Source organism: Echeneis naucrates, chromosome 9 (genome assembly GCF_900963305.1).
Source record: "Echeneis naucrates chromosome 9, fEcheNa1.1, whole genome shotgun sequence".
Lineage (NCBI taxonomy): Eukaryota > Metazoa > Chordata > Actinopteri > Carangiformes > Echeneidae > Echeneis > Echeneis naucrates.
Genome location: NC_042519.1, coordinates 869,453 through 884,100, shown reverse-complemented (window position 1 = coordinate 884,100; position 14,648 = coordinate 869,453).

Here is a 14,648-nt window from a genome sequence, read left to right as displayed (position 1 = left end):
ACTCATTGTCAGATGGGTACACTTTGTAATGAACAATTGCTTTAGCTAAACTGTCAAGAATGGCAGTTTTAAGTCTAGTGTCAGGATCCAACACAGTTCTGCTTTCTTTGAATGCAGCATGGGCTTTGACCAACTTGCAGCTCACAATCATATTTGAATCAGGGCACAAGGAAAACAACAGGCCATCCAGAGGTTCTTGAAGAGGTGGACTCAGCAGAGGACAAGATGTCTGTATCAAATGTGCAACCGGATGAAAGCGATGAAGACTGATCACTGAAGGATGATGTAGCAGAAGTCGAGCATGGAGGGGTTGGGTTAAATTCCAACGAAGTAGAGACAGTTAACATTAAATCTGAATGTGATCATACCTTATGCACGAATGTATCTTTTTAATGCCACCATTCTGGGAGATTCAACAAAGTAGTCTGCCAGAGGGTAGTAGCTGATATGAAATCATGAGCTGGTGCTTAAAAGCTAGCGAGAGCTGCGTGTTTTTGAAGCAGTGTAAAGCAGTGAGTGACAAATGACCTGCTTAAAGAAACTGTGCTTTGCCTCAAATCGCATGGTCCAGAGACCAACAAGAGGACCAAACGTTCTAATGAGTTCTGGATAGTGCTCTAAGTAATGATGTTTGAATAGAAGCTGCACATGTGGAAAGAGTTCTTGGTATCTTTTGCAGTGCTCTGAAATTTTGCATTCAAGGTAAGAAATTGACTCTTCTGTGTGTGAGAGCAACTAAGAGCTCTAGAACATCTCTTAAATCCATCAGAATTTGCCAAGCCATTTCATTCTTGGGCACCAGATGTCCAATGATCATTGGGAGAAATTTTATCAGAGCCCAATTCTAATGGGCATTACCCCCAATTGTTTTTAAAAATGTGTGTGGGATCACATGGGGCCTTGTTAGTGTTGTCTGACCACTTGAAGGGAAAACTAAGGATAGATTTGTTTGGGAGCTTAAGACTGAAATATTTCTGTGATATCAGCAGTGACAAACAATGTGCAAGCTCCACAGGCACACTGCCCTCAAACACATCATGCATGATATCTGGGGGATAACCTGTCTGAACATTAAAGAGGGCACACTGCCTTTTCACCCCAAAACAGCTTGAACTGTTCTGCTGAGCAGAGTTTACATGTGAGTCATGTAGCTCTTTAGTATTTAGTTTGAATGAACCTGATCTCATCTATTGTTTGGAATGCTGTTTGTGTAGCTGTGCAGAATTGGCAGATGTTCTCACTGTTAAAGCTCTCATTACAACCAGCTAAACTGTGAGCACTGAGGTTATTGAGGTTACTTGAATAGTTCATTACCACAATTACCAAGCAACAGAACAAAAAATCACGTCATGCTCAAGGGTTTTTTATATCTTGAAGAAGAGGATACAAAACATGGTCATAACCAAAATTCTTCACATCATCAGATTTGCACAAGACTACCAAGTAAATTGAGGAAAGTGCTGAATGTGAGCCTGGAGGCAGAGTCCAGTAGATTCCACTGAGCTTGTGTTTCCTGCACGAAGTACCCAGAGCATTACATATCTCAAAGTCATCTACATACAAAGTTAGCTAAATTCTCAACTCGCCCCATTCATCTTCTACCGCTTTTTCTGTTTCCAGATCGCGGGGCTGCTGGAACCAATCCCAGCTCTCATTGGGTGAGGGGCAGGGTACACCCTGGACAGGTCGCTAGTCCATCACACAAAGACAAACAGAGATGAACAACCATTTACGCTTGCATTCACACCTAAGGTCAATTTATAGTCACCACTTAACCCAGATATGCATGTCTTTGGACGGCGGGAGGAAACTGGAGTACCCGGAGGAAACCCATGCAGACATGGGGAGAACATGCACACTCCCCACAGAAAGGACCCAGGCCAGGAACTGAACTCAGGGCCCTCCTATTGCGCTAACCACTATGCCGCCATACTGCCCCTCAACTTGCCTCCTGAAAGAAAACTGTTTCCTAAAGTGTGAGCCATCCCAAAATTATTTATAGGTATGCTGTTCTCAAGTCATTCAATGACTTTGATGTGCTCTGTGTCAATGACTCAATTCATGTTACGTGTGGCATGGGGGTGCAATACTGCGCATTGTCTGCGTTGAGTATTTTTTCTGTGTTTGTCTCTATCGCCCTCCTGAAGCACCTGGAGCCAATTATTCCAGGAGAGAAAAGGGAGGACCTGAGGGGTGGTGTGGGAGACACACCTGGCACCTGACAGCAGCAGGAGCAGCTTTTGGGGGAAAATTTCCCCTTCTTATCTTAGTTTTTTTTCTCAACAAGGTTTAAAGTATTGGGTTGTTTTTATATTATTTTGGGATGGAGATTTCCAGTAGTCTAGTTTTGGGTTTGGTTTTGATTAGGTTGAGTGTGTATATATATATATATATATATATATATATAGTTTTTTCTTTTAATAGTTAGGGGAATGAACTGGGTGCAACAGCCCATGGCGTGGCTAGCTCAGTGACTTCCCATTGTTGTTCTCCATCTCCCTTTGGTTTCTGTATTTTTTTATTTACTCCTTTAAGTGGTTAAGTTATGGAAAAATAAAAATTATTGTTAAGTTAGACGTTTTGCCGTCTCTGTCATGTTTCGATATCCAGGAGGGTGAGGCTGTAACAATTTACAACATCTTACTGAAGAGCTGCTGCAAACTCTTAAATACAGGCACATTTTGACAGCTTTTCTTTTCCCCTTCATTAAGCATGTACTGAATAGGTTCAATGACATTGAAGTTTTCTTGATAAAACTTGGTGCGGAGATATGATGTGGTCAAAGAGCCACCCTTCCACGTAGCTTTTAGCAAGCGGTGAGATGCAGAGAGGGCTGTAGCTACTGCTGTTATCACTGATTTATCAGGTGTGAAACCATGTTTCTGAAATAGATCTTCAATACTATTTACATTGAGAGGAAATTAGTCAAATTTAACAAATTGTGCAATTCCTCTATGCCATCCTATGTTCCTGCAACACCTGCTGCTCCCTTATCCTCATGACTTTCGTACTACAGCATCATCTCTATGAACTTCATGCAGCATCATGTTCCTGCCTAGACCTATTTGAATATCCCCCTCTCCTGCTCTCAGTCTCACCCTACACTACACCCACCCGTGCCTCTCTTGCTCTCTCTCTCCCACTCTCAACCCAACCTGTCGAGTCAGATGGCCGCCCCCCCCCGAGCCTGGTTCTGCCCAAGGTTTCTGCCTCTTAAAGGAAGTTTTTCCTTGCCACTGTCGCTATATCTGTTTATGATACTGACAGATGACCCCCTCGTTCTGCAGTCACTCTTTGATGAAACAGTAGACCAGGGAAATTTCACAGCAGGATGGCAGATGGTGGTTAACTCAAACAGGAGACACTTGTTGTAAGAAGGTGACACAAAACACGTTTACATTCACAAATTTCTGTAAGAAATTTTGAAAGAGAGAGAGAGGGGGAAAGATCAGTTATGTATTCTGTGTTCTGTCCACTGCTCTAAACAAGACAGCTACAAATGTTAGTATGTATGTAATGTAGTTTAATAGCATGAAAAATACGAACATACCATTTTTGAGTAGTTCAAAAGTTTGCCTTTTCTAATTGTTAAGCAAGTTTTTGACAATTTTTATATAATGGTATTACAAAACACAAGACTTAAAGTGAAACATATCAGCCCTGAATCAAAGATTATATTTGTGGCAAAAAATAGGATAATCCAAAAGATTACCTCAGGAAATGTACACCATGACAAGTAACAAATCCTTCATTCAGGCCTCAAAAGTAAAAATAACATATTCCATCATCATAATTTTCAATAAATAAGTTACAGTTTTTTACAATCATCCTAACACAAATTCCAATACATTTCCAAAACTCGTGACACAGTTTGCACAACATCAGCTTGTGTGGCCTGTACAAAACATTTCTTGTTTGTTTAACACAAACTGCATACATTGGACACATTTACAAAATGTTTTAACTTATTACACTGAAAAAAGTGCAACTACTGTCTCATTCCTTTAAAGTGTATTTTTAAATTGGTCTGATGAAAAAATATGGTTTCTTGTTTAAGAAGCATCCATGCCTCTTTGAGCCCGGTTCTTACAATGGTTGCTGTCATTTTTTGAGTTCTGTGGTCAGGTTTTGAGTTTGGTCTGGTTTGTGTTTCACTGTAATGGCTTGAGTTCTGTCATGTTTCGAGTGTTTCGATCTGTCTAGTGTGTTCGGTTTGTGTTGTTACTTCCTGTTTTATTTTGAAGTCCTGGTTCTGTCGTGTTCCCTGTTACTTTACTTCCTGGTTGTGCCCTTCTGTGATTGCCTTCCCTGCCCTAATGTGGCTCACCTGTGTCTTGTCTAGTCACTGTATTTAAGTCCTGTTTTCTGGTTCGTCCTGGTCAGATCCTTGTCTCTTATTCACATGGTGATGTTGTCTCTGCTTGTGTCTAACTGTTGCCTCTTCACCTGAGTTATTTTGTAGTTTTTGTTTTTTTTTAATTAAAAGTTATTTCACCTCAACCTAGTTTCGTGGATCCTACATTTGGGTCTTCATTCCCACACCACTAACCTCAACAACACCACCAACATGACAGAAAAATCTGACCAATTATGGACCCAGAGGAGCCTGCTTTCCCCCAACCCCCGAGACTCGGGTTCTTGGGTCTCCAGCCACCTTGTCTGGACCCAGCGGAGCCTGCCCGCAGCCCTTTTTGGGGAACCCGTCTGGCCCGGGGAGGTCCTCGCTCGCTACAGCGAGCCTTCAAGGCCACCAGTTAAGCCGGCTACCCGCCGGCCATCCTGTGCACCTGTTACGGCTGGGCCACCTCAGCCATCCCGTGTACCTGTTACGGCTGGGCCACCTCAGCCATCCCGTGCACCTGTTACGGCTGGGCCACCTCAGCCATCCCGTGCACCTGTTACGGCTGGGCCACCTCAGCCATCCCGTGTTCCTTTAACAGATGGGCCGCTGCCGTCGCAGCCATCTCCTACTCTGGCTGGGCCGCTGCAGCCATCTCCTGTTCCGGCTGGGCTGCTGCCGCCGCCTTCAGATTCAGCGGCACACCATCCGGACTACACGGCAATCCCGCTGCCGCCACCGCCTCCATATTCGGGGTCGCTCTCCCCGGGCTACGCGGCACTCCTGCTGCTGCTGCCGCCTCTATAATGATATGTGGCACCAGTAGGTGGTGCTACAAGCAGATTGGTTCATGCTCGGCGTGACTGCAGCTGGTACACAGAAGTAGAGAGAGGTGCGCGGTAAAAAAGCAGTTGAAGGACCCTAAAAAAAGATTGTGTAACTCAAGAAGACTTTCCATCATCATTGTACGGCCGCACTAACATTACATGGTACCTGGAGTGGGGTACCTTTCGTCGGTTTGTTTTCGTAGTCATCAGTTAGGAACGCTACGCGACTATGGATACAATGAAGCCGCCGGGGCCGTTGAAGCTAACTGGAGAGCATTCAAACAACGGTTCCAACTCTACGTGTTTGCGGTGGAACTGTACAGCAAGCCAGATGAAAGGAAGATCGCCATGCTGCTCACAATCGCCGGCCCGGAAGCGCTGGAAGTTTCCAAGACCTTCACATTTGAGACGAGGGAGGAAAACAAGTTGGATATGGTCCCGCAGAAGTTTGATGGCCACTACCTGTCGAGGAAGAATGAAACATTTTAGCGGTAGGTCTTTCGATCCCGATTGCAGCACCAGGATGAGTCATTTATCAGTGTGGTAAACAAGGAAGAAGTAAAGGGACCATCCACAAAGAATGCTGCCATCAGTCAAGTTAGGAATGCAGATAAAACAGATAAATGGGTGGCACCACTTGTGGTAAATGGGACACTGATTCCATTTCAGCTAGATACTGGGGCAAAGGCAAATCTAATAAATATCAATGATCTCAGGGAGCTTAAAGGGAAACCTAAAGTAAGAAAAAATATAGTTGCACTCAGGGTATATAACCAACACAGCATAGAAACAGAGGGTGTGTGCAGACTTAAAGTTTCTGATGGAAGAGAATATGTGTTGTTGTTTGATTGATCTGGTGTAAAGTGTTAGTGTATTCTTGCTTTTTGAAAACTAGTGTAGGTATTTGGTTTACAATGTGAGCGTTTGAGCATGAAGTTAGCTGGTTTGTCAGTTGTGTGTTGTAGGTGTGTTAGCAGTTTTGGAAATGTGTCAGAGGATTGGAATTTATTTTTAGGATGATTATGAAAAACTCAGTCACTTTCCTGGGTCACTGGCTGACTCATTTTTTGAATTCTGCCAGTTATATCATGCAAATCCATTTGTCAATATAAACCTAGAAATATTAAATAAACAAACTAGCTTGGTGTTAAAATTTAGCAGTTAACTATCAATGAATAAAGCCCTAGCAACAGTTGCCAAGGGATGAAAACACCACCAACACTTTCTCCAATTTATGTCCTTACCCCCTACATTGGTTGTTCAGTTGTTTGAATAGCAAATACATTACAACATGGCAGCTGGTGCTGGAAACAGGCATTTCAGATAGTCTCATAAAAAAAACTGTCTCAGCTTGGGAAATGTATCTTCAATCATTAATTTAACTGCTTACAAATAAACTTGCTAAGCCACATGTGATGCTGTTTAACAGTAGCAGTTTCTGCAACTCAGACAAAACACTTGATAATGGAATAAATCATCTAAAATGCCAAAGAGGACTGTTAACTGTTAATTAACTGTTGATGACTTTTCGCTACTGTAGTTTTTTATTTTGATGGATGATAAAAGATGTGTGTTAACATATACTACTTACTCTTCTTCATCCGCTTTATCCGTATCTGGGTCACAGGGCTGCTGGAGCCAATCCCAACTCACGATGGGCGAGGGGTGGGGTACACCCTAGCAGGTCGCCAGTCCATTGCAGGGCCAACACATAAGGACAAACAGAGACAAACATCCCTGTGTTCCCTCACTCTCGCATTCACATTCACCTTCTCCAGTTAACCAATACATGCATGTCTTTGGACGGTGGGAGGAAACCGGAGTACCCAGGGGAAACCCATGCAGACACGGGGGAACATGCAAGCTCGCAACAGAAAGTACCCAGGCCAGGAACCGAACCCGCGACCTTCTTATTGTGCCTTGTGGCCCTGTTATTTCCTGTATACTGGTTGTGCTTGCTGTTGGTTACACTTGCAACACACATCATACATTGATCACAGCACCCACACCCTTACACACACTACTGATGCTGATATTCACACCCCATTCCTTCTTTAGTCTATATGTAATAAATTACTTTTGTTAAACTTTCATCAGTGCGTATGCATCTCCCTCTTTTTGTTGTGGCTTGAGAGCCGGTCGTAACATTGATTTAAGTGTTCAACCACAAAGCATGAATTATTCAATCGAAGCTACATGTTACACTCAGGTTGATGTAACAGACACCAAGTTTGCTTTTTTTGAGTGTATATGTTTCAGGTGATTGATTAGCATTATGGCCACACTGTGTTCAAATCTTGATGATGCTACCCCTCTCAAAAAGAAAGTAATCAAACAGAGGAGCCTGGCTCCGTGGTATAGATTTCAAATGTATGCCTTAAAGCAGATGTCACGGAAATTATAAAGAAAATGGCGTTCCAGTAATTCAGAAGAGTCTCACTGAGCTCATAGAAGCTGCTAAGAAGCTCTTATTCAGCACTCGTCAGCACTGTAGCCAGGCTGACAGAGAGTCATAGCTCAATTGAACCAATGGTTTACTCTGACTCTCAAGACTGCAAAAACAAATCTTGAACTAAAATTAGTCCATGCATTCGTTACTTCTAGGCTGGACTGCTGTAACTCATTACTATCTGGATGTCCAAACAAAGCTCTGAAAGACCTTCAGTTTATTCAAAATGCTGCTGCACGAATATCAACATGAACTAGGAAAGAAATCACATCTCTCCTGTTTTAGCTTCTCTTCATTGGCATCCGGTAAAATACAGAATAGAATTCAAAATCTTTCTACTAACATATAGAGCTTTTAATGGTCAAGCTCCATAATTTCTCAGAGAGCTCAAAGTTCCTTACTGTCCTAGTAGGTCACTCTGCTCTCTAGATGGAGGCTCACCTAAATTAACTTTTCATTTACTCCTTAGCTATGCTGCTATAGGCCCAGACTACTCGGGGAAGGACTGAGCACCTCTCTCTCCCTCTCCCCTTTGCATGCACCAACACACTACTAACCATGTTTCCCCAAAGTCTCTGTTTCTTCCAGTTCTAACCATGTACTGACCATGTTATCCCGAAGTCTTTGTCCCTCTCCTCTCTCTCCCTGTCCTCATCCTGCAGGTGGTGAATCATTGCTACCCCATGTTCCTTCAACACCTGCTGCTCCCATATTTCTATGAACTTCATACATTATCATATATATTTTTTAACCAAAGTAAATTAAAACATGAGCAGCACGGCAGCGTAGTGGTTATAATAATAATATAATAAAGAATGAAATTACCTCTCATTGATTTGTCATTCATAAATAACATTTAAAAAAAATATATCATGGTGACTGTGAGTCTAGGGACAAGAAGGCTTTGTGTATCTATGAAGGGAGAAGAACGTCTGGACACCATGGTGATTATTATTATTATTTTTTTTTTATTTTATACCAACTGTAACACATTAGAGTCCTGGAATGAGAGGTAATTTCATTCTAACTGGTTCTTTGTAAACTTCATAGAGAGAAACACAACTTTCTATGGGTCTCTGTTTCTTGCCCCCAGACACACCGTCCCTATGATAATTTTTTTTCACCTTTAATAGATAAGCAAAACTTTCTTGTCCCTAGTCTCACTGTCACCATGGTAATTTTTAACCATTAACTGTAACACATTAGAGCCTGGGGTCTTGTGTTTGAATGAGAGGTAATTTCATTCTAACTAGTTCTTGGTAAGCTTCAGATAGAAACACAACTTTTCAGATTATTTAACACTCTGTTTCTATTTTCTCATGTGAAAATCGTTGGTTTAAAAAACTTTCCTGTCCTTTCATTACAGCAGAGGATTGAACAATGGACGAAACCTACCTCTTCTCCAGTCAACCCTGATTTACAAAGACCCAAGCGATTATCCTCTTCATGGAGAGAGAAACACTCTGTGTACCATGTCATGTGAATATCATTGTTTTTTTAAATACATACACAGTCTGCTGTCACAAAAAACAGAAACATTTGAAGCCAAACAACCTGCACGAATTATTTAGTCATATTTTTACTGCACCACAGCAGAGCAAAGGCATAACATAGCCTCCATTGTAAACTTGACGTGGCTATTCTGGTCACCTGAAAGTCATGTAAGACTGAAATAATGATTCCACATCTGATATATTTTTCTCCTTTGAAGTACACCTCGTGTGAAATATTATACTAAAAGCCTGCATCACGTTGGGAGGGCTGGGATCAGAGTGGGTGTCACATGTTTTTTAGTGGCTATATTGCGTGGGAACAACTCTTCAGTTACTCCCTGACTGTCGTGGAGTTATTTCATCAGCTCAGGCTTTATATGCTAATTTAAATCCAGTAGCTCAGACACACAACAGCCAGATAGCCAAATCTGACGAGCATGATGTGAAATCAAAATGTGACCCAGTTTCTGTTGGCAAAATTAGATACATTTAGGACTCAGAAAAGAGGAGATTGGTCTGCGCTCCATCAGCCCACACATGCACATGCAGCTACATACCTGTCATTAGCATGCTGTCAGGGCAGCACCCAGCTTGCAGATCAATATGCAACCTACCTGAGGCCTTGACTGTGTAACGGTGGCAGCAGCACAATACTGAGAGAAGAGCAGTGATTACAGGCTTAGTGTGATATTTAAAAGTTTGGATGCAGAATGAAGGTGTTGCTCTTTTACTTAGGAGCTTCATTACCAGCTGAGACACACATTGAGGTATTTAAGTTATTCGTTATTTGACAATGTGTTGTAATAGTCACTGTAAAGATCCAGGGCAGTTTACACAGGAGGGGAAGACAGTTTTTTGCAAGGCCCCAAACCTCCAGTTCCACCATGAGCCAGTGTGGGCTTGAAAATCAGACATGGTCCAGGATTTGGTACGTGAGTCTCAATAAAGACTTCCAACAACAATGAAACACTGCTGCAGAGTGTGTCCCTGCACAGTCAAGAAAGATATGTCAATTATGATGATTGGCGACAAGTGCCAAGATGGGACAGACTTGTCTCAAAATAGTGGAGTCAGTGAATTTTTAATAATTTGAGGAAGGAAGCTACTGTAGTCTGAGTCTACCTCATGCAGATGAATGGCATGAAATCACAATGAAGCCTACCTTACACATACACGCACACACAACCTTCAAGCAAAATGTGAAAATACTGAAGTGCTAAAAATACATTGCTGGTCTCCCCGAAAGGCCTGTAAAATTGCATATTTTTTTAAATTACTGCATAGCCTGAGGGTCCCGCTGGCACATGCAATGTGCTGCTCATGACATACAGAACATACAGCCCAGCTCTATGCAATGAAACTTGACACGCAACCATTCATCCTGAGGATTACATTTAACCAAAAGCATGGTCAAGTCAGCACAAAACAAAGAGTTATACGTGTTTGGGAATGCAGATGTTCATCTGTCAGCTAATGAGAATTTTTTTTTCAACTCTCTTTATTGATTTTTCTCATTTTTTGAACATAATGTATAACAAACAGTGGTACAAATACCACACACATTTACATGTACATATTCGCACTTAAAGCTCATTATAGTCAAATGAAACTCTCGAAATAAAGATCAACATAAATAGGTCATATGTGAATATTATATAGGGGATTCATTTGAGAGAAAATTTATACATTAATATATCAATATATGCACAAAAAACAGCAAACAAACAAATACATTTCTTTCATAATTGGGAATTAGGAACACTTCTAAAATTTGCTGCCACAGTTAAATTAATCAATGAATGGCTGCCAGATTCTATAAAACTTTCTTTCCAGATTTTTCTGCAAGAATCTTATTTTCTCCAGCTCCAAATGTCTCATAACATAAGATTTAAATAAGTTGGGGGTGTTTTTTGTTTCCAATTGAGTAAAAATCAATCTTCGTATGAGTAGGCTGACAAATGAAACCATACTATGTTCTATGTTGCCTTTTTGTTATGCTTGAGTTGATAACTCCTAGAACTGCCACCAATGGATCTACGTTAATAGGCCTGAGTCTGAAAGATATTACAAGTCAAGTTTGACAGATTATTATATATCTTTGATATTCCTTCCTTTCTAGGGGGATTCTGTATAAGTATTGATTCTGTTGAGGTTTGGTTGGAAGAATTTGGAAATTATGGATTAATCTGTATAACATAACTCAGTCTCTGTAAATATTTATAAAACTGTGACCTTGGAATATTACATTTTCTCTGTATCTGTTCAAATGTAGGAAATACTTGATCTATGAATGTATCCAAGAAGATATGAATTCCTTTTTTGAACTTTATAATGTCAATGAAGGTGTGAAGGCATGATTTTCAATGAGAGGGTTTTGAAATGAACAAAGGGCAGTGGGCAGAGCTGACAGCAACATGACTGGAAGGGAAGAAGGGTGGCAGCAGGCATGCTCTATACTTGACTATATCGGGGGCTATTTTTGTAGCCAGTATGCCATCATTTTAATGTTAGTCGTTCAATGATGAAGTTTGGTAACCCCATTCCTTCTAGTGATTTGGGCCTCTGTAAAATGTTCATCCTTAATCTAGGTTTTTTCCAATTCCAAATGAATTCTGAGATGGCTTTATCTATGCTGTCAAAAAAAACATTTTTGATATAAATGGGAATACACTGATATAGAAAAATAAATTTGGGGGATGGTCATTTTGACTATGCTGATTTGATTATCTCTGCAGGTCTGAGCCTGGTTCTGCCTGAGGTTTCTGCCTATTACAGGAAGTTTTGCTTTTCCACTGTTGCCAAGTGCTTGCCCATCGGGGATCTGTTTGGTCTCTTTAAATAATCTTATAAAGAGTTTGGTCTAGACCTGCTCTATATGTAAAGTGCCTTGATGTAACTTTGTTATGATTTGGCACTATATAAATAAATCTGATTTCATATGATTTGTACAGATCTGAAGTAATTGAAGTCAATTGAAGTCACACTCCTTTGCCTCTGCTCTGTTTTAGCAATAATCTGAAGAGATTCACCAATGCTTTTCATTGATGACATTTTCAGGCTCTGGGTTTGTATGAATGCTAACGCACTTACATCACAACAGCGGATTCAGTTCGTCCAGCAAAGGGATGATAGCCATCCCTTTCCCTCGGGAGGTGAATGGAACATGATATCTGACCTTGATCGCCAGCTAAAGTTCCCTCAGGACATCACACCTACCACCCTCCATTGTGGTAGGACATTGTCCTCTGATCTATATGAGGACAGTCATCATGGCAGGGCTGACATTCCCTTGGGAAGAGGGAATGGATACTGCCTTAGAGAGGAAGAATGAGAAATACACCGACCTGGCAGCTGCATGTTTTCAAGCAGGGTGGAAGGCAACCGTTTTCCCAGCAGAAATCGGGTGCTGAGGCTTCACTGGAATCTTCACCCAGCGGCTCATGGTGTCCCTTGGAATCACTGGATCCAAGCTGTGGAAAGCACTCAAGGACCTGGTGGAGAGGGCAGAGCAAGGCAGCTCTAGAGGAAAGATAGAGCATGGGCAAGCAAATAAGGTTAGGGCTCCCAAGATGGCTCAGTATGCGGTCAGGCCTACACTTGCACTCAGGGAAATGGACACCAGCTGCAGGGAGTGGCAGGGAGATGTCCCTGTCACTGCCCCATCACTCTGAGATGTTCTGGGATTGAAGGTGTGAAATATCGGTGAGGAGTGGCTTCCGGCTGACAACCCTGCAGTGGGCCCACTGGCACCGTCTGAGGTGTGAGTGGCAGGCAGCAATGAGGGTTGGGGGCGGGGGTCTTTAGGCCCATCAATTATAAATGAGTATTTGTTGCTGGATTAATGACAACTGATTGGTGACTTGCAGCCAAGGTCCTGGAAATCTACTTTGGGATAATTAGAAGGAGATTACCTGAAATAACTGAAAATGTTTTATAACTTGAGGGCTGAGGTGTGCACTGACTTATTGAGCACCAACCGCCATCAGACCCCAATGTGTAATTCATCGGTTTATTATGGCAACTGGGAACTGGAGCGAACTGAAACAAATTGTTTCATGACAAGAGGACATCAAATGTCTCATTGTCCCTCTCTGCTCTCCTTCATGGCTGGAGAAAAATTTGTCCCCAAAAGTGTAGGATGAGGAAAATATCTAGAACCATATCTTTGCTTTGTTGTTGGCTGTTGTCAAGAACAGGGGAGATGTGGGAAGTGTGACCTGTGAAGTTTTATCTTTTACTGTCTAATAAAAATGTTTTGATCATGTGACACAGCTGTGACTTCAGCTGGGGGCAACAGCTTGCTGGGGGGCAGTGAAGATGGCAGTATATCCTATGATAAATGCAAACAGCATATCCTTTATGTGACAGAAAGATGTTCTGATTCACAGAGAGATTTCACTTTCTCTTCAGTCTCGTTCTAACTGCAGACTGACATGGCCATGATGTGCAAAACTTGATGCTTCAGGTTGGCACTCTTTCCTGCTGAGCTCACTGAACATGCGCAGAAGGAGAAGTTTTACAATATGAGTTGGCAGTGGTAGTGGATGCTGATTGGCGTATTGGACTTGGGTCTGGAGAGTTCTGGGTAGACTGTCTTGTAATTGCACTGAGAAAAAAACTATTGACTGCAGAATAGAGAATGAATCAAGCAGGAAGTCACAGGGAAACTAATAAGCTGATGTTAGCATTTGGACATGCTACGCTAAGATGATATTCTGTTAATTTAATGTCTTACTGGTCTGTTGTCTGTTGTCTGAGGAAACACTGAAATCTTTAGTCTTCTTGATGATACACACTTATTCAGCAAAGGTAAAGATCAGATTTAAGGAAGAAGTTAGTTTTTATTTCAACAGGTTTTCCCTCAATTGGTGGGAAGACACCAGGTCCTTGACAAGCCTGAATTCCCTTCAGACTTAATCTCTGAGTCTGATCATGTAATTACAAATTGGACGAGACAACCTGCTGATCCACTATCCTTTAGCTAGATCAGATTCGATCAGCAGCACACGGTTCGTAGGAAATTGAGTAATTTCTTGTTTAATGCACTTTACTTCACATGCGGGTTCTCTAGAATAGAGCAAGGATCCTCTCAATAAGAATGACCTGCATAGAAAACCTGATGCTTCTGGTGGTCATGATTAGAGAGTAAGAAATGTTCATAGAGGATTTCACTCAGTCTGAAGAAAAACATTGGATGTAGGGAACTGCAGGTTTAAAGCTATAAAGCTTTTACTGAGAAAATAAATTGAGCCCAATTTTAAATATTTTATAGCATTATACCTTTTTGTCACTTACACATTAATGTGTAGTAGGAATACTGGCCCATGTGGTTCAATCTGGTTTTTTTTGCAAAGATTAAGCTGAGTACATTATTTGGGATTTTTACTGGCTTAATAATAACATTTCTGATCCCTCTCCTCCCCCCTGTGTTCTCGCCTCATTTCTGTCTCTTCCACCCTTCTGACCTAGATTTTGATCAACATGGATGAGCAGGCAGTTATTAGCAGTTTTTCAATTCAATCAATAGTTCGTTGATAGTT